The sequence below is a fragment of the Alligator mississippiensis genome, chromosome 4 (genome assembly GCF_030867095.1).
Source record: "Alligator mississippiensis isolate rAllMis1 chromosome 4, rAllMis1, whole genome shotgun sequence".
Taxonomy (NCBI): Eukaryota; Metazoa; Chordata; order Crocodylia; family Alligatoridae; genus Alligator; species Alligator mississippiensis.
The window spans coordinates 218,172,842-218,199,320 of record NC_081827.1 but is presented as its reverse complement, the minus strand read 5'-3'; positions in this window follow the sequence as shown (position 1 = coordinate 218,199,320).

Here is a 26,479-nt window from a genome sequence, read left to right as displayed (position 1 = left end):
AAAACATTGGCATACTTTACTGTTGGTAAAATAGCTTTTGTGGAATTTCACAGAATTTTGGAAACTCTGTGTATGGTTTAAAATAAAATTGTATGTACAGTTACAGCAAACCAGTAGGATGTGGGAGAACTCTGTAGGCCATGACTGTATCCACTGTTTGAAGTGGAGTTGTCGTTCAGTGACACCTTCTGGATTGCAATGAGAGCTATATTAACATGCATTGGATGAGAAAACCATAATCAAACTTATTGCACCAGGGTTGCCAAATAGTAAAGACTGAAAGGAAGGGAGGGTAAAGAGAAAAGGCTACTGGCTGCATATCTAAGGATCTTTGTGAACTTAAAAAATGCTATACAGATCCCATAAGGCATGCAATTTTATTACCATATATATATAAATAAATAAATAAAAGCAGGCTATGGCCTTTATCTCTAGCAATATGAGAATTAGATCAAGTTGAAAATTGAGTTTTCTTATATCCTAGTTGGTTTGTCCCTACCTTTGTACATTATCAAACCGCTGCACCTTTTGAAACAATTCAGCAGCAGTAGTAATTTTTTTGCACTAGACAGAGTTGAGGGCCAAGACAGAAGGGAAATATCATTCAGGTTAAGTTGCATAGACATAACAATATGGAGAATCCTGTTCAGAGGTTGCCTGCAACATACTTTCAGAAGTCTATAGTATTAGTCTATCAGTTTCAAAAACAGCAAATTTATTTTTCAAATACTTAAGTTTTTTTCATTGCACTAGTCTGAGAAAACAGAATGAGATATTTCCATCCACTGATAATGGCAGTGCATAAGAGAAAGGAACTGGATGGTTTTACCGCACAGTGTGGAAGAATAGTTTTAAAACCATGCACCCCTGATTACAGACCTGAAGCTGCCACTAGTGCTGCATTCTCATCCCTGCTATTAGTGCCATTGCACATGCTCAGGAAATGTTTAAATGGGCATATTCAGATAACCACACATTAATATCTGTTAATAGATGTCATTGACATATAATGACATGTCAAAAAATAAAAGTGTATAAAAAGAATGACCTCTTAGAACAGAAGGTAACTGAAACAGTTCATATGCATAAAGTGTGGTCTAAAATAGATCTCAACCCACCAAATAAAGTACGGGGTCCAGAACAGCACTTGGCATTCCTTTATAAGTGGCAGGCTGAAACAACCTAGCTCTGGTCTAAGGCGGGTAAATGCTTCCAACCCAGTTACTATGGATACTCTTTTCCCTGCTTCTCAGCCATGGCATGTGTGAAGATCTTCATCACCATAATGCCACTTAGAAAGGTTCTGTGGGCTTCCTAGTTCTGTGCACCAGACAAAATGGCTCTGAAGGTCGGATCTGGCCCATGGACCATAGATTACTGTCCTGTGGTCTAAAACAATCCAGATAGAAACCAATATTTCTATTAAGTGGATGCAACTTGGGTTGCATACACACATTCAAATAATCTGGGAGAATTCTCCCAGGTTTGTTCTTCTGATAGAAAAACCTACCTGGACATGCTTCAATGGACATTCAAATACTGAGACCCTGGAGAGCAGAGAGATCATAGTGCTGATGCTGTGCAACCAGCCCTATGCACACATCTCAGCATGCTCTGCAGGCTCCCTCAGTCCGCCTGGCAAAAAAATGGCATCAGTACACGGGGCATCCCTGATTGGCTGACTCAGACTGCCTGTGTGTTACTGCAGCACAATGTGGGATTTGTGAAGGAGGCATGTTTTGTTCCCTGACTAGCTGGAGCAGCAATGTTCAGCATGCTTGAGGGGGAAGAGGGGCAGGCGAGAGCAAACACCCAGGGATGCTAAAGGACTATGCTGTGGCTTCTCTCCAGTCAAATGCACTGTCACACAAGTATGAAGTTATTCAGTGAAGAGAAGAAACACTCTTTTACCTCTGTAGATAGATCTTTTATATCTTTTTATGTATGCATTTGAATATATTTCTTCAGATAAACTATACATTTATAAAGTTTGGGTAAAAGCAAGGTTAAGTTTATTATATTATACTCTAAGTAAATCTAAGGTGTAAATCCAGGGACTCTATATTTACATATTAAATCAGGAAACTAAAATAAACTCTGTTCATTGTTATCAAATAAATTGACTCTCAGAGCCCTCTCCTTTCTCATTGATCACATCTTTTGGTGTTCCTGGACTCCAATTAAGAAGAATATCTTTCTTGGTCTCTATAAAGTTGGTACTAGAACTACATTTTTAATAATGGTTGGTTAAATTCTAACAACTTTTTCAGTGTTCTAAAGCTCCCTCTACACGTTACATGTATGCCACAATGAATGGGTTAATCCTGGCATAAATAGGAAGGGTGCTACATGTGCACTAGATTTAAGGTGCCATAAAATAAGGAACGAGCCACAAAAATGTTCTACATGTAATGTTCTACATATAATATAGAACATTTTTCTGACTAATTTGGATGGTGCCTTAAATTTAACATGTGGCTGGTGGCCAAGAATCAGCAGATTTTCAGCCCTGCTGGAGGCTGGGAGTGGGGAAGCGAAAGGGCTCCTTCCACCTGGGACTTTAAACCCTGTACCCAAAGTACAGAAGCAGAGGCTCCCAGTGTGGGGAAGCCTTTGGCTTTCCCTGTCAGGGCTTTAAACCTTCACAGAACAGCACTATTCTGATATGGGGGAGCAGAGTCTTTGCATCAGACTGCCCAGCCAGAGCTACTTGGTATGGGACTTAAAGTCCCAACAGGAGGAAGCCTCTTCCTCCCCCATGCTGGTACTTTATATCCTGTGCTAGGCAGCTCAGGCTGGCATGCCCAGTGCAGGGAAACAGAGGATCCCAGTTTGAGGGCAGGGGGAACCTTCAGTGTATCCTGTGATGATTTTAATCCCTGCATTGAGCAGGACAGCCTGTCACAGGGGAACAGAGGAGAAGCTCCATTGGCTGGGCTGCTCAGTGCAGGGAAACAGAGGCTTTCTGCAAAGGGAGCTTTTGGCTTCTTTCACCAGATACTTTAAACCCCAAACTGAGCAGCTCTGGCTCGCTAGATCCAGGACTACACTGGGGGTGTTTCCAGGCTCCAGTACAGTCACTGGATCCTGCCAACAATCAACTCATTGTCAGCCTGATGGAGATCACACCAAGCCTGGTTCCCAACCCTAGTATTGATTCCCCTCCCCTCAGAGCAAGCTGACAGGCACCTGGCCTTCAACTTGCTGGTGCAGAGGGAGCATAGGGTTGTGATCCTGGGCTTCACCTTCACTAGCAAGTATGGCATGATTGTGATCTGATCCCTGATCTTGAAATTACTCCTCCAGCCCTAAACATGTGGCATGGCAAGACATGCAATTGTTGGAATCAGGGATCAAATCCCATTGCACCTTTAAATTAATTTATGTCAGGGGGCAAAGAGATGGTATATGAGGTGAGGATATAAAAATACAGTCATGGCCCTAGAAAGCTTACAGGTAGTTTTCTCTCTTTGACTCCCAAAATAGCCCTATCAGAATGTATCTTGATCTGTAAAATAATTTGTGAGTAGTCTGTTATAAGTTAATACTGATAGAAAACTTATCTGTACCTAGCTAACTACTGGAAAAACTGGTCACGGACAATTCATCCAGTCACATACATTTCCCATGTAATACTAGCACAGTTTTAACAAGTGGATAATATCCTATACTAGCAGTAGCAAGTAGACACTATCCTGTCCAGCTCACGTGTATCAATTTTTTCTTAGTTTTTTTGTCATAGTTTGTTGCTTTCATGTTCTACTCAAAGTATTTTCTACACCTTTTTAGATCACTTCCCAGCACTCTTTCTAGAACATATAGTTCTATTCACCATCCCCTACATTTAGCAGTCTGGGTTCAAGCAAAACTTTCAGGAAAATCAAAAGGGAATTTTGTGTGCGTGACAATTAAACAAAGACAGTTGAGTAGGCCCTAGTGTGATTTTGATGCAGTCTTTTTTGTGATGCACCATATGATGTGTCTATAAAATTTAAAACAGTTGAATTTAGAAGTGAGTTACCATTAGTCCGGGTGAGGGTGATCCCCTGCCCTCCACTGATGCTGACTTCGTGAAGGAACGTCTTGAGAAGCTGGATACCTTCAAGTCAGCCGGCCCTGACAATCTTCACCCCAGGGTACTCAAGGAGCTGGCAAGCATCATAGACCAGCCTCTAGTGCGGATCTTTGAAAACTCTTGGCGCTCTGGTGTAGTGCCTGAAGACTGGAAGAAGGCCACTGTGGTGCCTATCTTCAAGAAAGGGAGGAAAGTGGATCTGGCTAACTATAGGCCCATTAGCCTGACTTCTATCCCGGGGAAGATCTTAGAAAAGTTTATTAAAGAGGTCATCCTTAATGGACTGGCCGATGCCAACATCTTAAGGGATAGCCAGCACGGGTTTGTTGTGGGTAGGTCTTGTTTGACCAATCTCATTTCCTTCTACGACCAGGTGACCTATCACCTGGACAAGGGAGAAGAGATTGGTGTCATATCTTGACTTCAAAAAAGCCTCTTGGTTTCCCATGATCACCTCTTGGAGAAACTAGCCAATTGTCGCCTCGGGTCCTCCATGATCCACTGGCTGGAAAATTGGCTCTGGGGTCGGACCCAGAGGGTAGTAATTGATGGAAGTCACTCATCGTGGTGTCCTATGACCAGTGGGGTCACCCAAGGCTCTGTCCTTGGACCCATACTGTTCAACATCTTCATTAATGATGTGGACACTGGAGTCAGAAGCGGACTGGCCAAGTTCGCCGATGACACCAAACTTTGGGGCAAAGCATCCACACCAGAAGACAGGCGGATGATCCAGGCTGACCTGGACAGGCTTAGCAAGTGGGCGGACGAGAATCTGATGGTGTTCAACGCCGATAAATGCAAGGTTCTCCACCTTGGGAAGAAAAACCCGCAGCATCCTTATTGGCTCGGCAGTGCTATGTTGGCTAGCACTATGCAAGAAAGAGACTTGGGGGTCATCATTGACCACAAGATGAACGAGAGCCTGCAGTGCGATGCTGTGGCTAGTAAAGTGACCAAAACGCTGGCTTGCATCCATAGATGCTTCTCAAGCAAATCCTGGGACATCATTCTCCCCCTGTACTCGGCCTTGGTGAGGCCGCAGCTGGAGTACTGCGTCCAGTTTTGGGCTCCACAATTCAAAAAGGATGTGGAGAAGCTTGAGAGAGTCCAGAGAAGAGCCACGCGCATGATCAGAGGTCAGGGAAGCAGTTCCTACGATGACAGGCTGAGAGCCCTGGGGCTCTTTAGCCTGGAAAAGCGCAGGCTCAGGGGTGATCTGATGACCACCTACAAGTTTATCAGGGGTGACCACCAGTATCTGGGGGAATGTTTGCTCACCAGAGCACCCCAAGGGATGACGACTAGGTCGAATGGTCATAAACTACTACAAGACCGTTTCAGGCTGGACATAAGGAAGAATTTCTTTACTGTCTGAGCCCCCAAGGTCTGGAACAGCCTGCCACCGGAAGTGGTTCAAGCGCCTACATTGAACACCTTAAAGAGCAAACTGGATGCTTATCTTGCTGGGATCCTATGACCCCAGCTGACTTCCTGCCCTTTGGGCAGGGGGCTGGACTCGATGATCTTCCGAGGTCCCTTCCAGCCCTAATGTCTATGAAATCTATGAACCATTTGTAATGGAACCAGGGTCCCAGTGGTGGCTGTGACACCCCCTGGTGGCCATGTGGCTCCTGATCTGCTCTGGCTCCATGGGTACCCTCCCTTTTCCTCCCTTTGGCTAGCAGGTCCCTCTCAGACCCCAATGATCCCAATCCTACCCCTCGAACACTAAGTGAGCCTCCTTGACCCATCTGTGCCCCAGGGACACCTGTCACCTTTAGGGGTGTTCATGGCCTCCTTCCACCCCTTTAGCTACACCCATGCATCACAGATATTATCGGTCAACCACTCTCATCAGGCCTCCTTAGGACTCTCTGCACTTGTCTTGACCTTCCCGGTCTCCATCCCTTTCCACTAGCTGGCATCCTTAGCCTAGGCCCACTATACCAGATCTGGCTTCTGGACTCCAGCCTTTGTCTCACCCTTTCTTAGGCTTTGGGCCTCTGGCCCTGTTTCCTGGCCCTCGGGCACTGGGCCCCTGGCTGGGCTCAAACTGCATGTGTCCCTTGGGCACCCCTGTGGCTCACCCCTGGCCCAGGCAGGCTTGAACCATCAGGAACTCCTTGTAGGTTAGCTGTAGTGTGCCCCTCAGGTGCTCCACTGTGGCCTCCTCATCTCCCCTTGTAGCCATTCCAGTCACCAATAATCTATTATAAAACACAAAATGAAAACAACTAACTCAATCTTCTTCTGGAGCTACTCATAGTATAGGTTCACTCTCTTTTCTCCCTCTGGCAGGGATCATCCTACCTTCACCATGGTCAGGACACCACTGTCCATCCTGCCTGACAGGAAACTATTTATTTCCTGGGTCCTGCCCCTTCCTGCTATCCTGGCCTATATAGTTGGCCAGAGTACAGGGGATGTTTGTTAGTCCCAGGCCTGTCAGATGCCTCTGCCTGGGCCACAAAAATCCTTCCTTTAAAAGGCTCTTGCCAGTTCTACTAGGTCTGTAGCCCTCCCCCAGTAATACGGCCCTTGCCTGGGAGGTGGGTGGGGGGGATCCTCCTTCTCTTCATATTTTCATGAGAAAAAGTCCATGTTCTGTGTCCCAAGTGGCGCTCTACTGAAAAACAATAGGGCTGTAGACTAAAGGACCACCTCATCAATCTTCTGTTGGTGATCCTCATGTTCCATAGCCAAAGTAAAGGGGGTCTGCGATTAAAGTGAACTTCTTTGAGAAAAGACTGTCCCTAATTCCACACTTGGAGCATCAGTCTGAACAGTAAACTGTTGCCCAAACAGTAAACTGTTGATCCAAGTCCAGAGTATACAACACTGAGGAGTGGCACAAGGCTTCTTTGGTCTTCCAGAAGCCTTGTTCCACTTCCCAGGACCACTGACTTTCCAGGGTGCACTGGACCATGTCTTCTGGTAGCAGTGCTATCAGCTCTAAGCATTTTGGTGTAAATTTACAGTAATAATTTGCTAATCCTAGTACGACTTGGATTTGTTTTTTTTTGTTTTTTTATGTGGGTTGTGGATAGATTTCATAGATTTCATAGATTTCATAGACATTAGGGCTGGAAGGGACCTCGGAAGATCATCGAGTCCAGCCCCCCGCCCAAAGGGCAGGACGTCAGCTGGGGTCATAGGATCCCAGCAAGATAAGCATCCAGTTTCATCTTGAAGGTGTTCAATGAAGGCGCTTGAACAACCTCCGGTGGCAGGCTGTTCCAGACCTTGGGGGCTCGGACAGTAAAGAAATTCTTCCTTATGTCCAGCCTGAAACGATCTTGTAGCAGTTTGTGACCATTCGTCCTCGTCATCCCTTGGGGCGCTCTGGTGAACAAACATTCCCCTAGATACTGATGGTCACCCCGATAAACTTGTAGGTGGCCATCAGATCACCCCTGAGCCTGCGCTTTTCCAGGCTAAAGAGCCCCAGGGCTCTCAGCCTGTCATCGTAGGGTCTGCTTCCCTGACCTCTGATCATGCGCGTGGCTCTTCTCTGGACTCTCTCAAGCTTCTCCACATCCTTTTTGAATTGTGGAGCCCAAAACTGGATGCAGTACTCCAGCTGCGGCCTCACTAAGGCCGAGTACAGGGGGAGAATGACGTCCCGGGATTTGCTTGAGAAGCATCTATGGATGCAAGCCAGCGTTTTGGTCGCTATACTAGCCGCAGCATCGCATTGCAGGCTCATGTTCATCTTGTGGTCAATGATGACCCCCAAGTCTCTTTCTTCCATAGTGCTAACCAACATAGCACTGCCGAGCCTATAAGGATGCTGCGGGTTTTTTTTCCCAAGGTGGAGAACCTTGCATTTATCGGCGTTGAACACCATCAGATTCTCATCCGCCCACTTGCTGATCCTGTCCAGGTCAGCCTGGATCATCCGCCTGTCTTCTGGTGTGGATGCTTTGCCCCAAAGTTTGGTGTCATCGGCGAACTTGGCCAGTCCGCTTCTGACTCCAGTGTCCACATCATTAATGAAGATGTTGAACAGTATGGGTCCAAGGACAGAGCCCTGGGGGACCCCACTGGTCACAGGACACCACGATGAGTGACTTCCATCAATTACTACCCTCTGGGTCCGACCCCAGAGCCAATTTTCCAGCCAGTGGATCGTGGGGGACCCAAGGCGACAATTGGCCAGTTTCTCCCAAGAGACGATCATGGGACACCAGATTGAAGGCTTTTTTGAAGTCAAGATATATGACATCAATCTCATCTCCCTTGTCCAGGTGATAGGTCACCTGGTCGTAGAAGGAAATGAGATTGGTCAAACAAGACCTACCCACAACAAACCCGTGCTGGCTATCCCTAAAGATGTTGGTGTCGGCCAGTCCATTAAGGATGGCCTCCTTAATAAACTTTTCTAAGATCTTCCCCGGGATAGAAGTCAGGCTGATGGGCCTATAGTTAGCCGGATCCACTTTCCTCCCTTTCTTGAAGATAGGCACCACGTTGGCCTTCTTCCAGTCTTCGGGCACTACACCAGAGCGCCAAGAGTTTTCAAAGATCCGCGCTAGAGGCTGGGCTATGATGCTCGCCAGCTCCTTGAGTACCCTGGGGTGAAGATTGTCAGGGCCGGCTGACTTGAAGGTATCCAGCTTCTCAAGATGTTCCTTCACAAAGTCAGCATTAATGGAGGGCAGGGGATCACCCTCACCCGGACTTCCCGGCCCTGTAGCGGGCACGGGCGTCCCATGGGGCTGATGAAAGACCGGCGCAAAGTACCTATTTAATAGGTTGGCTTTTTCCTGGGCGTCAGTTGTCAGTTGCCCCATCTGGTTCAGCAGGGGTCCAACGTTGCCCCTGCTTTTCCTCCGGCTCCCCACATATCTGAAAAAGGACTTTTTATTGTCCTTGATGCTCAAAGCTAGCTGGAGTTCAGTTGCAGCCTTGGCTTTCCTGGTCTGCTCCCTACAGGACCGGACCAGTGCAGAATAATCCTTCTTGGAGGTGACTCCCATCCTCCATCCTTTGTAGGCCTTTCTTTTTAGCCTCAGGAGGTCTGCTAGGTCCCTGGAGAGCCAGGGGGGCTGCTGTGCCCTCTTTTTGCCTTTCCTCCGAGATGGAATAGACTTAGTTTGTGCATTGAGGATCGCTCCCTTGAGGAGCAACCACTCTTCTTGAACTCCCCTCTCCCTGTGGTCACAGTCCCTTAGGGCCTCACTGACAAGCCTCCTGAGCTTGTTAAAGTCGGCTTTCCTGAAGTCAAGGACTTGCGTGTTGCTGACTGACTTGCTAGCTTTTCGGCGGATGGTGAAGGTGATCAGCTCATGGTCGCTGTCACCCAGCTTCCCATCGATCACTAGGTCGCCGACTAGGTACTCCCCAGTAGCCAGCCCCAGGTCGAGCAGCGCTTTGCCTCTCGTTGGCCCATAGACTTGTTGAGTCAGGTAGAGGTCATCCACGCACGAGAGGAAGCTCTGCGACCGCTCAGATTTTACTGAGCGATCCTCCCACGAGATGTCTGGGTAATTGAAATCACCCATGACAACCATAGTCCTGGAGCAAGCTGCCTCAGCCAGTTCCTGGGCAAACTCCTGGTCTAGCTCAGGACTTTGGGTGGGAGGTCTGTAATAGACTCCCACCACTGTGTCCCCTGTGCCGTGTTCCCCACGGATTTTAACCCAGAGGGTCTCCAGCCGTCCACCCTGGTCGCCAATATCGGCTTGCAGGGACGCGTAGCTTTCCTTAACATAGAGAGCTACACCCCCGCCCCTTTTCTCTACACGATCCCTCCTGTACAGGGTATAGCCATCTATCCCCGTGGTCCAGTCATGGGTGGAGTCCCACCAGGTCTCCGTGATCCCTATGACATCGTAATTGTTTGCACTGAGCAGGAGGATGAGCTCCTCCTGCTTATTCCCCAAGCTCCTGGCATTTGTGTACAGGCAGGCAAGTGCCCCCTGGGGGGCTCCTTCCTTGCCCACAGATTTTACCTGGGCTGGGGCTGGGGTGGGCTCCCTTGAGTGCCGTGATCCGCTGGCTTTGCAAGGATTGTTCAGTGGGCCAGCAGTGGCGGTAGTCCCCCCGTCCCCCAGCGGGCTTAGTTTAAAGCCCGGTGGAGCAGGTCAGCCAGTCTGGCTGAGAAGAGCCTCCTCCCTAGGGGAGAGAGGTGGAGACCATCTCTTCCCAGCAGCTCGCTGCCTCTCTCGCCAAAGAGCGGGCTGTGGTCATAAAAGCCAAAGCCTTCCTGACGACACCAGTGCCGCAGTCTTTGGTTGACCACATAGATCCTCCTGTCCCTTCTCAGCCCATAGCCTGAGACTGGGAGGATCGACGAGAACACCACCTGTGCCCCCAGACCCTTAAGCCCCGCTCCCAAATCCCTGTAGCGCCTCATGATCTGGCTGGGAGTGCTCCGAGCCGTGTCATTGGTGCCCACATGAATAAGGAGCATGGGATAGTGGTCTGTGTGTTTGAGGAGCTTGGGGATCCTCTCCGCAATGTCCCGGATGCGGGCCCCTGGGAAGCAGCAGACTTGCCGGGCTAAGGGGTCAGGGTGGCAGATTGGCCCCTCCGTCCCCCTCAGGAGGGAGTCTCCCACAACAAACACCTTACGTTGTGTCTTGGGGAGAGCAGGGGCGGGAGTTGCAGTTAAGCCCATGTTACCTGTGGGGGCCAGCAACTCAGCAGGCTCTGCTGGGGCAGCAAGAGGTGCATACCTGTTGCTCAGTTCTGGCGGGGGAGGGGCCTTGGTGCGGCGGGCCTTAGGGCCCTTGACCACCTTGGTCCATGCCCCTGGCTGGACACAGCAGGAGGTCCCAGAGTCCTCCTCTGGCCTGGAGGGAGACTGTGATCTACCCTCTGCCTCCCGGGGGAGAAGGGCCTGGCAGTAGGAGTCTATCTCCTGCTCGCAGTCCCTGATGGCACGCAGTCTGTGGACTGTGGCCTGGAGCTCCTCCAGCTGGCGCACCAGAGACCCCAAAAGGGAGCAGACCCCGCAAGGGGAGGTCGCCCTGCTCCCAGGCCCCAGAGCCTGAAAAAGGGACAGGCAGCCCCCACAGCCGAGAGCCAGGGGCTCCGTCTGCGTGGAGTCTGGAACCAGGGGCTCCGTCTGGGTGGCCGTCTCTGAGGTGCCAGAGGGGGGGGCCACGGAGCCCGAGGGGACCCTCGGGGTGCGGCGCGTGCCCATCCGTGTCATGCCTCAGGTAGGCTGGCTACGGCTGGGACTGTCTACCCTGGGGGGTGCGCAGGCAGGGTCTGGAGCCCTCCCGCACGAACTCCGCGCTAACTCACGCGCCGGCAGAGAAGCGCGCCTGTTTGTGCAGCCTGTTCGTGCGGCTCCGGTCGCGTGGCTCCCTGGGGGGCTGGGCGAAGTAGGGGCCTGGGCGGGGCTTGACCCGGCCCGGCTCCACTCAGCTGCCGCCTCCCACACACACACTAAGGGGGTTAGCCCCTTCTCTCCACGGGCCCCGCTTACCCCGGGTGCGCTGGGGGTCAGCGGGGGGCTCCGCGGCTGCTGGAGGGTTTCTGGGGGGCTTCAGGGGAGCGGGGGTGCAGCGAGCTTTCACCCGCGCGTCTCTCGCCGCTCCCGCTTCTAACTGGGCTTTTTCCCGGTTAGAATTCCCGGATAGGTTCTCAAGGCCTTTACTTTATCTATAAGTGGCCATATTTGGGCCCGGCCCACTTGGAAACTGAGATGTAGGGGTTAGATGACCTCAGCCAGAAGCCTATCCAGCCTCCTCTTAAAGACCCCCAAGGTAGGGGAGAGCACCACCTCCCTTGGAAGCCCATTCCAAATTCTGGCCACCCTTACCGTGAAGAAGTTTTTCCTGATATCTAGCCTAAATATGCTCTCTGTCAGTTTGTGACCACTGTTCCTTGTTACCCCAAGAAATACCCTGGTGAACAGAGCATCTCTGATCCCTTGCTACATCCCCCTAATGAATTTGTAGGTAGCCACAAGATCACCTCTTAGCCTTCTCTTGTGGAGGCTGAAGAGGTCCAAGTCCCTCAGTCTCTCCTCATGGGGCATGTCCTGTAAGCCCCTAGCCATATAAGTGGCCCTCCTCTGGACTCTGTCGAGTCTATCAACATCCTTGAAGTATGGTGCCCAAAACTGGATGCAGTACTCCAACTGCAGTCTGACTAATGCCGCATAGAGGGGAAGCATCACCATCTTGGATCTATTTGTCATGCATCTGCTGATGCATGACAAAGTGCAGTTAGCTTTGCTGATGATTTCATCACACTGATGACTCATGTTCATCTTGGAGTCCACTATGACTCTGAGACCCCTTTCCGCTGCTGAGAGGGTCACTTCCCAGCCAGTAGATGTGCTGGATATTTTTGTGCCCTAGGGGCAGCACTCTGCACTTGTCCTTGTTGTACTGCATCCTATTGTGTACTGCCCACTTTTTTCTAACCTGTCCAGGTCTGCCTGCAATCGTTCCCTACCCTCCGGAGTGTGCACTTCACCTCACAATTTAGTATTGTCTGCGAACTTGGACAGAGTATACTTCACACCCACATCCAAGTCACTGATGAAGATATTGAAGAGTACAGGTCCAAGGACTGAATCCTGCGGAACCCCGTTACTTACATCCTTCCAGGTGGATACCAACCTGTCTACTACCACTCTCTGGGTGCGACCACTAAGCCAATTTGTCACCCACCAAACCGTGTAAGCATCTATGTCACAGCCTCTTAATTTATTTATGAGAATAGGATGAGATAGTATATTGAAAGCCTTGCTAAAGTCCAAGAAAATGACATCTACCTCCACTCCTGCATCTGAGCATTTTGTGACTGTCATAAAATTAAACCAGATTACTCAGGCATGATCTACCTGCTACAAATCCATGCTGGTTTCCCTGCTGCATTATTTTTCCCACTGGACGCCCACAGATGTGATCCTTCATAGTCTTTTCAAAGACCTTTGCAAGGATGGAGGTGAAACTGACTGGCCTATAATTACTCAGATCGTCCTTCCTCCCCTTCTTGAAAGTAGGGACCACATTGGACCTTTTCCAGTCCTCCAGGACCTGACCTGAGTGCCAAAAGTGCTCAAACAGCCATGCCAGTGGTTTTGCTATGACACCGGCCAATTCCTTCAGTACCCTCAGATGCAGCTCATCTGGGCCTGCTGCCTTGAATACATCCAGTACATCCAAGTGACTCTGCACCAAGTCAGTGTTGACAGTTGGTAGGCTGGTGCCCCTCTGATGCCCATCTAAGAACTCATTAGGAGACTTATCTTGAGCCCTGTTCAGGAACACAAGCAAAAAAACTCATTGAATAGTGTAACTTTGTTTCCCCTCTCTGTCACTAATTGCTCCTCCTTGTTCAGTAGGGGTCCTATGCAGCCCTGTGCCTTCCTTTTACTCCCTACATACCTAAAACAAAAATGTTGTTGTCTTTAATTTGTGTTACCAGCCTCAGCTCTGTAGTTGCTTTGGCCTTTCTAACTGCCTCCCTGCAAGTGCAGCCTAAGTAGGTATACTCCTCCTTGGTAGCTTCCCCCTGCTTCCACTGCCTATATGTCTTCTTTTTTGCCCTTAGGCTCCCCTAGATTCCCTGTTTAGCCAAGGACATTTTTTGGCTCCTTTCCCCCTTTTCCCTTGTACTGGGATCATCTCCCTCTGTGTCTGAAGGATCACTTCCTTTAGGACTGACCACCCTTCCTGGACTCCCATTTCACCAATACTCTTCTCCTGCAGTGCATCATTCACTAGACTCCTAAGCACATTGAAGTTAGCCTTTTTAAAGCCAAGCATTTCCACCCTACTAGTTCTTACCCACTCTACACTATATGGTAAATTCAATTGATTGGTGGTCACTGTCCCCCAGGTGACCATGAATCTGCAGCTCCCTTACCATGTCCTCCCTTGTAGCCAACATCAAGTCCAGTAAGACATCCCCCTGAGTGGGACCATATACCTCCTGTGTTAGGTGAAGGTCCTGCATCTCATCGAAGACCAGGGGCCTTCCCTCACAGAAGTGGGGGCAACATCTGATCCCACTTCCATGAGTCATCCACCACAAACTTTCTTAACATGTTTCTTAACAGTGTGTGGTTAAACCTCTCAATAAACCCATCCATTTAATAGAATCATAGAAAATTGAAGTTGGAAGGGACCTTATAAGGTTGTCTAGTCCAACACCCTGCTCGAAGCAGGGCCATCCCCAACCAGATCATTCCAGCCTAGGCTTTGTCAAGCTGTGCCTTAAAAACCTCCAAGGATAGAGATTCTGCAACCTCTCTTGGTAACCTCTTATAGTGTTTTACTACCCTCCTAGTGAGAATGTTTTTCCAAATATCTAACCTAAACTTCCCTTGGTACAACTTAAAACCATTGCTCCTTGTTCTGTCATCTGTCACCACAGAACAGTTTAGCTCCATCCTCTTTGGAAACACCCTTCAAGTATCCCTTCTCAGTCTTCTGTTCTCTAGTCCAAATAAGCTCAGTTCCCTCAGCCTCTCCTCAGAAGTCACCTACATTAAAAAAAGATTACTTTTTTTATAAAGGGTTGTTGCCTGTAGTATGTTTAAGAGAATGGTGGATTGAGCTCCATTCTTTTTGGAACTGCCCTTCAGGCAGCTAAAGGTTGCTATCAAATACCCCTTCTTTTCTTTAGACTAAGTAAACCCAGTTCCCTTAGCCTATCCTCATAAGTCATGTGCCCCAGCCACCTAACCATTTTCACTGCCCTCCACTGGACTCTCTCCAACTAGCCCACATCCTTTCTGTAGTGGAAGGCCCAAAACTGGACACAGTATGCTAAATGTGGCCTCACCAGTGTAAAATAGAGGGGAACCATTTCTTCCCTTGATCTGCTGGCAACACTCTTACTAATGTGACCCAGTATGATGCTAGCCTTCTTGGCAACAAGGACACACTGTTGACTCATATCCAGCTTATTGTCCACTGTAACCCCCCCCAGGTCCTTCTCTGCAGAGCTGCTGTTTAGCCAGTTGGTCCCAAGTCTGTAGTGGTACATGGGATTCTCCCATCCTGAGTGCAGGACTTCGCACTTGTCCTTATTGAAAATTATGAGATTTCTTTTGGCCTAATCCTTCCCCTTTGTGGGTGGTACACTGAGGTTTTCAGGTATGTGGTAGGGCACTTTTGGGTGCCTGCCACTTTAAGGATGGAAGTAGGCAGCTAACAGGTGCAGGTCATTTTAAGTCTAGGCCCACAGGGTAGAGGCATCAGTTTGCTATAAGCAGCTGAAGAGACAACAGCCAGCTGAGCTGCTGCTCAGGAACATCTTGGAGGTAAGAGCAGGAGCTACGGGGATGGCAGAAAACTGCACCCTGCCAGAGACAGGTGGTCTGGTGGGACTGTCCATGGCAGGACAGTCCCTCAGAAATGCCATGCCAGTTACCTCCCCGGTGAAAGGTGAGGAAGGGTGCCTCAAAACCCCAGCCCCCATATCCTGCTGGGTTACCCACATCCAGGGCAAGGCATGGGGGCCAGGCATGCCTTTGGGCACCTGAGCCCCACAGAGAAGGGGAAGAGTAAGACCCTGGAGGGCCCAGAGAAGGGGGAAAGTGAGGCCCCAGAGCAGAGGGGTGCCTGTGGGAGACCCTAGTGACAGGGCAATTAGGCCAAGGTCAGTCTACGATGCCTGAGAACCCAGTTAGGACAGACGCCAAGACCCTGGTAAGTCCTCAGACATGGCGAGGCCAAGTGTTGGGTCAGAGGGAGACCCCAGATGTGGTAAGGCTGAGTTTGGGTCAAAAAGGTGAGTAGTTGGCCCTAAGGAGGTAGTGAGAGAGACAAGGGGCCCAGTGAGGGGCTAGGGGCTGAGTCAGCCCAGTGTTAGGTGAACTGGTTGGTCACTGTCCAGATGAGGGTCACAGAGGACCCGACAGGCTGTGTGCCAGCCAGCCAAAGTGAGCGAGTAGGCAAGCCTGATGGCCTACAGGAGCTGCTCAAGGAAGCAGGGCAGAGTGAATGTGGCCCAGTGAGGGGCAACCTGTAAGAGGCCCAATGAGGGTGAAGTGAAAGAGACCCCAGTGAGAGGGGGGCCATATGAATGTGACCCTGAATAGGGTAGTGTGCAAGAGGCCCAACAGTGGACTGAATTTGGCCTGGCCTCAGGCCGGAACTGTAATAGTAAACTGGATGCCATCTGCAAGGCATGGGCCATAGTGTAGGGATGGTACAGAGCCATGGATAGTGCCCCCTGGCATTGAACCATTATAATGGGCAGCCTCCCATTTAGAATACCAGTTTATTAAACCAGCAAGTTGTGGCAAGAGAGACTGGACGGACTGCCACATGTAGACAGGTAGGTGGGTCGAGACCTGGCCCTGAGCTGGCACCTTTGTCACAAGGTATTTAACCCCCCAGAGTCTCACATACCTCCTCAAACATGTGGGACAAAACTGGTCCCTGGGTCAGTCAGTATTTTTCAAGGAAGCCCTACCTGAGAAAAAAATTTCAGCCATCCACCTGCCACTTTCACGGCTGTCACCATTCTCAAGAGCACAACCTTGTGGTACTGGGTCACATATAGTCCATAATTACTAGTATATACTGGTACCCTGCACCTCTCTGGCAGTGGCCCCACAATGTTTAGAATCCCCCTTTCAAAGAGAGCTTCTGTCAGGGGGAGGAGGGTCAGGAGGGTCTGGGATGGCCAGTTGGGTGCTGTATTCTGGCACAAAGGACAGAATTCACAGTACTCCTGAACCTCATCCAGCACCCCAGGACAACAAAACCTCCCTCTTATCCAGGTTTCCACCTTGTCCCTCCCCAGGTGCCCCCTAGTGGGTAGTCTAAGGGGCACTTTTAACAGAGATCTCCAGTATTGCTGAGGCACCAAGCATTTTTCACCTCCTCACTTTCCACTTTTCCCTGTTCAATTCTATAGAGCAGATACTTTCTTACCTCAAATCGAAGTGTAGTCATCACTAACTCTGAGCTTAACTATCCTATTGTAGCTTGCTAAGCCTTCTTGGAGTGTATGCTTGGAGTGTATGCTCTGTTCAAGTTGGAATTTCCTGTCTTCAAGGATGGTGCCAATGCACATCTTGGGCTCTGAGGTTGCTTTTGTTGCCTGTTCAGGGGCCTCCCCAATTAATCTCTCTATGGGAGAGGTGTGGGTCTTCCCTTCTTTAGTCTTCACTTTTTCCTCTTCCATGATGGCTTGTATTACCTCTGAAAATCCTGGCCAGCCCCAGCCCAGTATCACTGGGTATGCCACTCATGTGGCTATGCAGGCTAACACCATATAGGTGTCATCTCCCAGCCTCAGGGTCACCCACATCCTGTCATAAGATCAGGTTTTTTATATAGGCACATAAGGGATCACCAGTCTACCACCTTCCATCTCCCTTTCCGGACCAAGTCTCTGTCCACTATAGTTAACTTTTTTTTTTGTTACCTTACCAACTTAAGCTATATATAGTACCTGAAAATTTTCTGAATCAGAGGGCTAGAGTTTAAATTTTACTTTTCAGTGCAAACATTTATTATACCATTTCCAACAGGCCTTGCCACTCACTGTTCAGTAGCTCAGTAACAATATTTTCATAGGTATAAGAAAGTTGGCAGTCACGCGTATCAAATCAAAGCAAAAGACTAATCAGACTAGAAATGATGTAGAGAAAATCAGTGGAGGAAAATATCCTCTTGCATGTATTTTGCCTCTATTACTGAAGCTTAAAGGAAATGCTGTGTCAGTGTTTTTGATGCATCCAGGGACTGAATGTAAACAACATGGTACAACTCTAGAAACTGCCATCATAAAATATTTTAAGAGGCAGAGCAGAGTAAAATAAAATAAAAATGTCTTTTTATGTGATATCTCAGAGTAATTCAGGATTTATGGCACCTTAACCTTTAGAATCCAAAATATTAAGCTATGTTTCTTAGAGATAATAACTCGGTTGTCCCTCACTTATGTGTCTTAGATAAAAGCCTACTGCCACAGAATCCATGAATGCTCAAATACCCTTGCGGGCCTTTAGTAGTAAATCTTATGGAATAGCTTATGGCCAATGTAATGGCCCACAGTAGCCTGCGAATATCATGAATTCTAATAATACTTACATCAGTAGAAACATGAAGTAATGTCTCCATTGTAATTAAATGATGTATTTAGAGCAGTGCACTAAATGGTCCCCTAGTGTGTTAGTGATATATTCTAATAGTCTTCTCTTTACAGCCCCACACGGTAATATTCATGCTTTATTCTGGAGGGCTTTGCTTCTTACTGAACATTTGAATTGCAACATTAAGTGGTAAAGTGGATTACAGCAGACCTCCATGAATATGGATTCTGATCAAGGAAGTAAGTGCTTAAAAAAATAAAATGTTACTATTTAAATAGACTGATCACCAAAACATTTTGATATTGAGGAATCTCACGTGTTCTTTCATCTTTTTACTCATCCAGGACACAGCTCAAATTTGCTGCAATTAAAAACTGAACAGGGGGAAGTATCCAATTTAATTCCCCTAAATAATTTCCACTGCAATTATGGAATTTAATTTTAGTTATGTGAAGCATAAATTCATTTTGATAATTACATTACCACTGTATTTTAAATGTAATTCCAACAAGATTCAGGCTATAGTACATGTCAGCTCACAAGATGACTGCTGATCATAAGTGTTTCATATTTATAAAGAGAATATCTGGTGCTTCAGAGAGAGGAAATGATCTCTTTTCTGCTGATGAGGTAGCAACAAAAATGTTCATTTATGTGTTTCTACTCTTTATTTTCCCAGTAAATCAGCCAATAAAATAACAGCTGGAGGCACTAAGGGCCTGAGGCAAAGCTAAGGGCATTTCAATATATCTAGGCATGGCCAGAACTTGTGGAATACTAGAAAGCATATTACTGCATATGTACAACTAGAGCTGACATCTCATTATGAAGTAATGATTTATTTTAGATTTTTTTAAAGTGACTTTTTATTTTATTTTGAAAAAAATGAGAGTAAAATCATCTATATCAATAATCAACATTTTATTATAGGGATCCTTTCATTCAGCACATCTCATGTTTTCTGATAATTGCTTGGGAAATAATGTTTCCTAGTGGCACTCAAACTAAACAAGCAACATTTTCAGAACGCTGCTCAAAATAAATTCACTAGGAATTCATGCATATGACATATAGATTTTCATGTGATTAAACATTAGTTATCCAGTCACAATGTTGCTTTTCTCTATTTAACTATGTCGATATTTTTGCTATGTTGTGCCTCCAGAATACAAAGTGGTTTAAATACTGGGTATTGTTCAGAATTGGTAAGTAATCAACATTATAACAGTTTTCATGCCACAAGTTATATAAATGAAGGGGCTCTTTATTTAGCAAGATTTACATAAGGTTGTAGCTCTCGGCTTTGCACCCAGAAGAGATATTCAGTTATTCAACAGAAGTTGTGTCTGGGCTGCAAAGCCATTTTCAACTAGTTCAAATATAGCCTTCCATGGAAAGCAAATTATTGAGCCTCTTCACTCCTGTGGACTTTTATTTCCTAACTCAGAGGCCAGGTACAGACATTCATTACACTTTTACCTGTATAAGTGATTAGAAGCTGGTCTACACCAATAACAGAACAGAAGTTTGGCACACACAGACAGGCTTAAAATCATAGAACCTGGTCTAAGATTTGTGCCCACCACCACCGCCAAAGGGTGAATGTGTGCCCTGTTTGCTACTGTTCTAAACTATACTGCTTACAGAAAACCGTGTAACTTAGATTGATTCTGCCTTGGGCTTTTTGAATGTCTGTACCTAGCCAGAAGGCCTAAAAGTGGACTCCAAACTCCCAAAACACAAATGGATCTGCCAGTCAGGCCTAAACTAAGTGTACTGTGTGGCCCCAGAAACAAAATATGTAGCCTAGTGTTTATTGGAAATATTACTCTTCTTTAGAAAACAGCAACTTAATTTTCCATTGGAAAACCTATTTAGAAAAGTTACTCTCCTCCTCTACCTCCAAACTTTTTCCAGTTTATGGAACTGAACATTTTTTAGGCTCTTAAATATTCCAATAATATTCATGTGAATTATCAACTGTTTGAAATATCTGACAGTGAAGGGCTAAAATAGTGGAAGAAGAAAATGTCCTCACACTGTCCAGTCTGACCATAAGTAACTAGTACCAGAAATATTAAAAATGGCATTTCTTTTTCCTTCCTGACCAGTTTGGCAGATAGAAAGGTATCTCTTGTATTATTCGAATGATCATTCTGTGATCATTCGTATCACAGAACTGCAGTTTCAATATAGGCTACTAAGGGTCATGTTACCTTACTACTACTGTCATCAGCAGAATTCTTAATTAGAATCCTTGGTCTTCAAAATGAGGTAGATGCAATCCATACTAGTTCAGTTAATTTCATGTAAAGGAAGCCAGGCAGAGAACCTACCCTGCTCTTCAGGCCAATTACAGGAATTATGTGTGTATTGGTTTATCCCCCTTTTCCTACACTTTTTATTCTAATCACTGCTTTCTATTTGGCAGCTCTGCTTCCTGCAGTCCCTTCATAGCATCTGACCAAGTAAGCCCTCTGCTTATGAAAGCTTATGCCAAACATATTTGATTTAGTTAGTCTATAAAAGGTGCAAATCTACCCTGCATTCAAGAATGTTCTATAAAGCTAATCTGAAGAGATAGTGATCCAAATCAGAAGATTGGGGGAAAAAAAATGTTTATTTTGGATTTTTCTTACTAAAGTTTGGCTACAAGACCTTAGGAAGATATAGAAAAGAGAAATCAGTTAGGTCTAGGTAGACAAGTAGTTACTCCAAGATTTGTTTTGGCTGGGAAGCAGACATCAACAAGGTTGAGGAAACAGAGCCTTTGGAGAGTTCCCAGAGAAGAAATTAAAGAAGTGGCTTTGGGAATTGAAATGAAAAGTTCTGAGGCTCATATTAGAGGCCTAGTTACTTTTCAGGAGTCTGGGTCAGGATTCTTAAAATAATTCAGTTTCAGTGTTAAAATGTCGAGGAGGGAGTATATACAGCCCTGAATTTCATGGCATTAAATACTCTGGAATACCTAAGAAGCTACATTATACTGTGGGCTTTGACTGCTAACAGCAACTTCATTCCTATGTTAAATAAAATCATGCCAAGGGGATGTTCACTGACCAAGGAGACAGTTTTAGAAAAGTGGTTGATAACTGTGGAATTCATCCTTTACAGAGCTCAAGAACCACCTCAAACTTCATTGCATTAAATTCAAATTTCAAAACATATATCAATCATTGCTTATGAAAATAACAACATTAATAAAATAAGATACAATAAGATAATCATCAGGACTTCTCAGTTACTTCCTAAATGAACCTCAAACACTTATGTTGGCTCATTGCAAATCTTTTTTTTTATTTTGTAATTATCCATATAACTAATTATTATTGTAAATAAAGAAAAACAAGAGCCTGTGTATTAATTAAAAATTGAAAAATATAAATATCTGTGTGATGACCTCCCAACCCTAGCTGATCAGCTAGTCATACAATATAATTTGATAGGTCTAAACAGAGATGAAAATAAAGGAACTATTTACTGTAGACCTGTGTGAAGCAGCTAGTATTGGCTTCGGATTCGGGTTATTCAGGGGGTAGTGATTTGATTCGGTGATTCAAATCACTGTCCCAAATTGATTTGGCCGAATCTGATTCGGAGATTCAGCTGCTGCTGAATCAACCAAACCTCTGAATATCACAGGCCTCATCTTCCACCCACTCTCCCAGCACCAGCAATGGCTGCCCCACCTGCCCCAGCTCCCAGCATTTTGAAAAAAAAAAAAGCCCTGACTAACCAGATGCTGCCCAGCAGTGTGGGATGATCCCTGCTGCCCCCAACTGCCCTGCAGTGTGTGTGTGGGGGGGGCTCTTTATGAGCCCCCAGAAGCCCTGAGGCTGCTGCAGCAGCCAGTGAATCTGGGGAGGTTTTTTGTTTGTTTTTTCTTAAGGGGCCAGGAGGTGGGGCAGGCGTGGCAGCCATGGCGGGGCTGAGACAGCAGGGGGTCAGGAGGCTCATAGCAGAGCCCCCCATGCAGTGGGGGGCAGCATAGATCACCCCCTGCCAGGCAACATTTGGTGAGTAGGAGCTGTTTTTAAACCACTGGGAGCTGGGTCAGGCAGGGCAGCCATGGGGGGGCTGGGGGAGCAGGCAGGGGCTAGGGCCTGGCAGAGGTCCCCCATGGTCCCCTTCCTCCTCCTCCAGTCCCCCCCCGCCTCCTACTTACCAGCTCGGAGTCTGGGTCCAGCTCCCTGCTGCATTGAGTGGGGACTGCCTGAATCACCGAAGCTCTCCGAATCTTTTCCTAACTGATTTGGGGAGCTTTGAATTGATCCAGACCTTTTAACTGGTCCCCTGATTCAATTTGGATTCAGAGATTCAGCCACCAAATCGGGCCGAATCTCCTCTGAATTGAATCAGCACCCAAAGTTCCACACAGCCCTAATTTACTGCTTCTTTTTCATGTCTAAAGTTTAGCACAGTAAAGGTGTTTCAGGGATCTCCATATAGTAATTAAGAGAATTTTTTAAAGGCAGTATTTCTATTCCCATTTTTTGCAATCACCATTATTCACATAATCTAATTTCCAACACTTTAGAGAAAACATATTTAGAAAATAAAGTGTATTTTCAGAATTGAATATTAGTAAGGGATTATATATAAATATCAGGAAAAGAAAACACACCAAGGAAAGAAAAATTGAACCATGTTTGAAAGAAGAGAAGTCTATGCAATCAGATGAACCAACACTTGCTTACAGGAAAGCAAAAAACATAAAGAAAAAGCATGCCCCTGCCTACACTCAAAAAAGAAGTCTCTAATTCTAACTCTTCATGGAGCAGTATAGGAGTTCATCTCTGGTAGTCCTATGAATCCAAACATACAGATTTACATGCTAACCATTCTCTCACATGGTCAAAAGCATATTCAAGCTTAGCACTCAACCCTTCAGCACACTATGAAACAAAAGACTGTTTCCTCTTTCTGCAATATTTTCCCACCATAACATTTACTGGTATATCAACATAAAACTTTACATCCCCCTACTAATTATATTCATCATTATCAAAATCATCAACTACACAGTGTACTATGGAGAATCCTAGACCATATGAGAACTAGGTTAGTTAGTCTAACCTGCAAAGATTGAACCAATTTGCAAGTGAATAGACATTCACTTTTGATTCAAGAAATGCAGACCCCCACTGTGGGCTTCTCATGCCCTTTGGCTGGTACAGCCTAGTTAGAGGTCCCAACTCCCTTCTCAGCTGGCCTGCCAGCCAAACAGGGGGTGTGGCTGGGTAATTGGCCTGGCTCCTGGCTGCAGGGAAGCCTGTGGTGAGGGAGCCAGGCCAATCACCCAGCCATGCCCCCTGCTCAGCCAGCAGGCCAGCCAAGAAGGGAGCACAGAGAAAAATGGGCCCCTGGGCAGAATGACAGCCTGGCACCTCATTCCCACCTGGGAGCCAGGCCCCACTGCCCCTGCCCTAAGGTCCCTTCAGGTGTCACCCAAGTCCTCCCCCACTGCATGGCCAGAGCCAGTGCCTGCTGCCCATCAGCCCTGCCTGGCACAGCCTCTGTGGTTCCCAGCCTACTCTGCCTGCCAGGTTGTGGCAGGATGGCAGTACCACGGAAAAGGGAGAAGGTGAGGGGGCTCACATCGCTAGTTGCAGCTCTGCTGCCCCAGACTGTCCTACAGCACAGGGCTCCCTGGTGAGTGTGGCCCACAGCCTGGCAGGTCCTGGCACATCTGGGGGAGAGTACTTTGCTGCCCTGACTGGGATGTTCTCTGGGGGTGGCCATCTCAGTGGGGAGTGCATTGGGGGCCTCTGCTGCCTGAGCACCAGCTCTCGCATGGACTCCAGGCTGATCCGAGGATGCCCCACCGGGGGGAGGGATGGAGCCCACAGTTGGAGTTTTACTCCACTCACCCAAGCTGGGAGCTAGAGCGATTCTCCAGCCATACCCCTCCCCCCCCCCGCCAGCCTGTGGGCCAGCTGAGGCAGGAGTGAGGAGGGAAAAACATCCATCCTGTGCCCAGCAGTGGGGGAAGCCAGCAGTGAGGGCTTTACTCCCCTATCCCAACTGGGAACTGGGTCAATTCCCTGGCAGAGAAGGGGGTGATTTGAGGGAATCTGCCCCCTCCTGACTGCTGAGGATGGAAGAGTCCCTGCTGGCAGCTGGGGGAAGGGCCAGCCCTGCTCTGTTGGGGCAGAGAGCATAGCCCAGGACTGAAAAGCATGCTGGGATGCTGGGGGACTCTGGTTTAACTTAAACCAGGAAAGGGTCTGGGACAGAAGTTCCATAAACCAGTTTGACCCAAATCAGTTAAGTCCGATACTACATTCAACTAGGTTTATCTTAAACCAGTTTAAGCCATTTTGAAACTGGTTTGTGTGCCCTGAGCTTCTGTTCTGTTACAGATTTAAACTGGTTCCTGATTACTTAAACTGGTTTATGTGTAACTTCTGTCCCCATCCCCATCATCTTAAAATCCTGAAATGGGCCACAAAGGGGGGAGGCACATTGTAACAGCAACATACATAAAGCACTTAACTTACTTTTGAATATGGCTTGTATTGATGGTGCCATCAACCTTTTGATCAAACAGCCTAGCAGTTTAAGCTGTCACACAGAAATTGGTAAACATTATGGCCCTCTGCCATCTTAGAGCATTCAAATTTACATCTTCCCCTCCCTAGAATACTAGGTAAGTTGCTCCTTCTCCCCACACCTCACCTCCTGCTGAAGCTGATCAGTATGTACCTATCGACACATCTGAATTGTTGTTTAGTATATGCAATAGCTCAAGTCTAGGTACCTAAGGATCTTTTCAGGCTAAAATGGCAGTGCCTAATGGTCTGTGTACCTAAGTTGTTCTGCAGCTGTTGGAGTGGGGGTGATCAGGGCTGATTTTCATTACTCAGGTTATGGAAAAAGATACCTTTTAACTATTTTAAAATGGGAGGGGAGCTGCCACTCAGAAGTATGCATTAGTTATTACAATGTGACTGTTTTGCCTGCATGTTCCTGCAGTGATATTGTGGGAACTTTACCCCTGAATGAAATAGGGTTTATAGGGTTAAAGTTGCAATAGCCTACTGAACTTGTAAAACTACAAAAAGCATAGAGACATCAGTTACATCATAACAGCTTATATCAGTATCATTTCACAAGGATGCAAGTGTTACATCTTCTATACCATTAGTCACCTAAACTCCATTCAAGTCTTAAAAGCACGTAAATGGTTGGTTTGTATTTGGCCCTAAATGTATGGAGCAACAAGCACTGCTATAGCAAAACTACCTGCCTGAGTGTTGCAGGTTGGTAGGCCAAGTAGGATTGCCATGTAAAAGTTGCAGAGAAGATCTCTTTTTGTACTGAGGAATTTGCCAACCTATTTGGTAAGTGAATAGCTGATGAGAGGGACAGTGCAGCCATGTGGAAGGGGGACAAAATAAAAAGCCACAAATTATCTTGGAAAACATCTCAGGATAAAGGGTAAGCTGTTAGGACAACAGGGTACTGAGGTCTGTGGAGGGAAATGTGTCCTCTGACTCATCCCATACAACATTCCCAGTTCTCTTTGAAGATTTCATGAAACTATTGCCATTGTGCAATGAAACCTGAAATCACAGAATTTTTCAAGCCATCAATTTACTGTCTGGCTTCTAGATATTCTGGTTTTGATTACGCTTTTTATAAAGCTTTAATTTATGAATGGTTTATATATGATTAATACAGGTAATAAGCATGTTAAAGACACAAGTAGAGTGTTGCTCCAGACAGCTACAAGCACAGTAGTCAGAGGAATTATGGATGTAAAACATGGGTTTAAGCCATCTTCACATTTCAGTTCACCTAATGGTAGACTTAAAACAATCTATAATTGATTAACCATTTATTAGAAGTCCTATTACTCTTTATTAAATCTTTAAGTATTTATAAATACAAGTTTCCCTTGCTTTATGCTGTACATATGTTCCTGGAAAATGGCACATAACTAGAATTCACATAAAAGCAACCCACTTTACAATGTAACAAATAGGGATGTGTTTCAAAATGTACTGACCCCCAGACAGATTTCTACCACTTTTACAAGACAATTTTTGTACTTGCCAACAGTAGACAGTACACAGAAGCACAGAGTGGTGGTGAATGCTTAGTTGGTATGAAGAGAAGGTGGTGAAAGGTCTCCAGTGTTAGTGAAGTTCTCTTGCATTTCATTGATGGAGCAGGGAGAGGGGTAGGAGATAAACTAGCAGGATGCTTAGAAGCCATAATGGAGATGGCAACTACAGAAACATGTGTCACAGATAACAAACAAGGAGCACAGATCCACACACGAGACTATATGTTGGTGCATGTCACTCCCACAATGCACCACACAAAGCAGCTGACTGCAGGCTTCCACCACATCAATTACATAAGAGTGAATT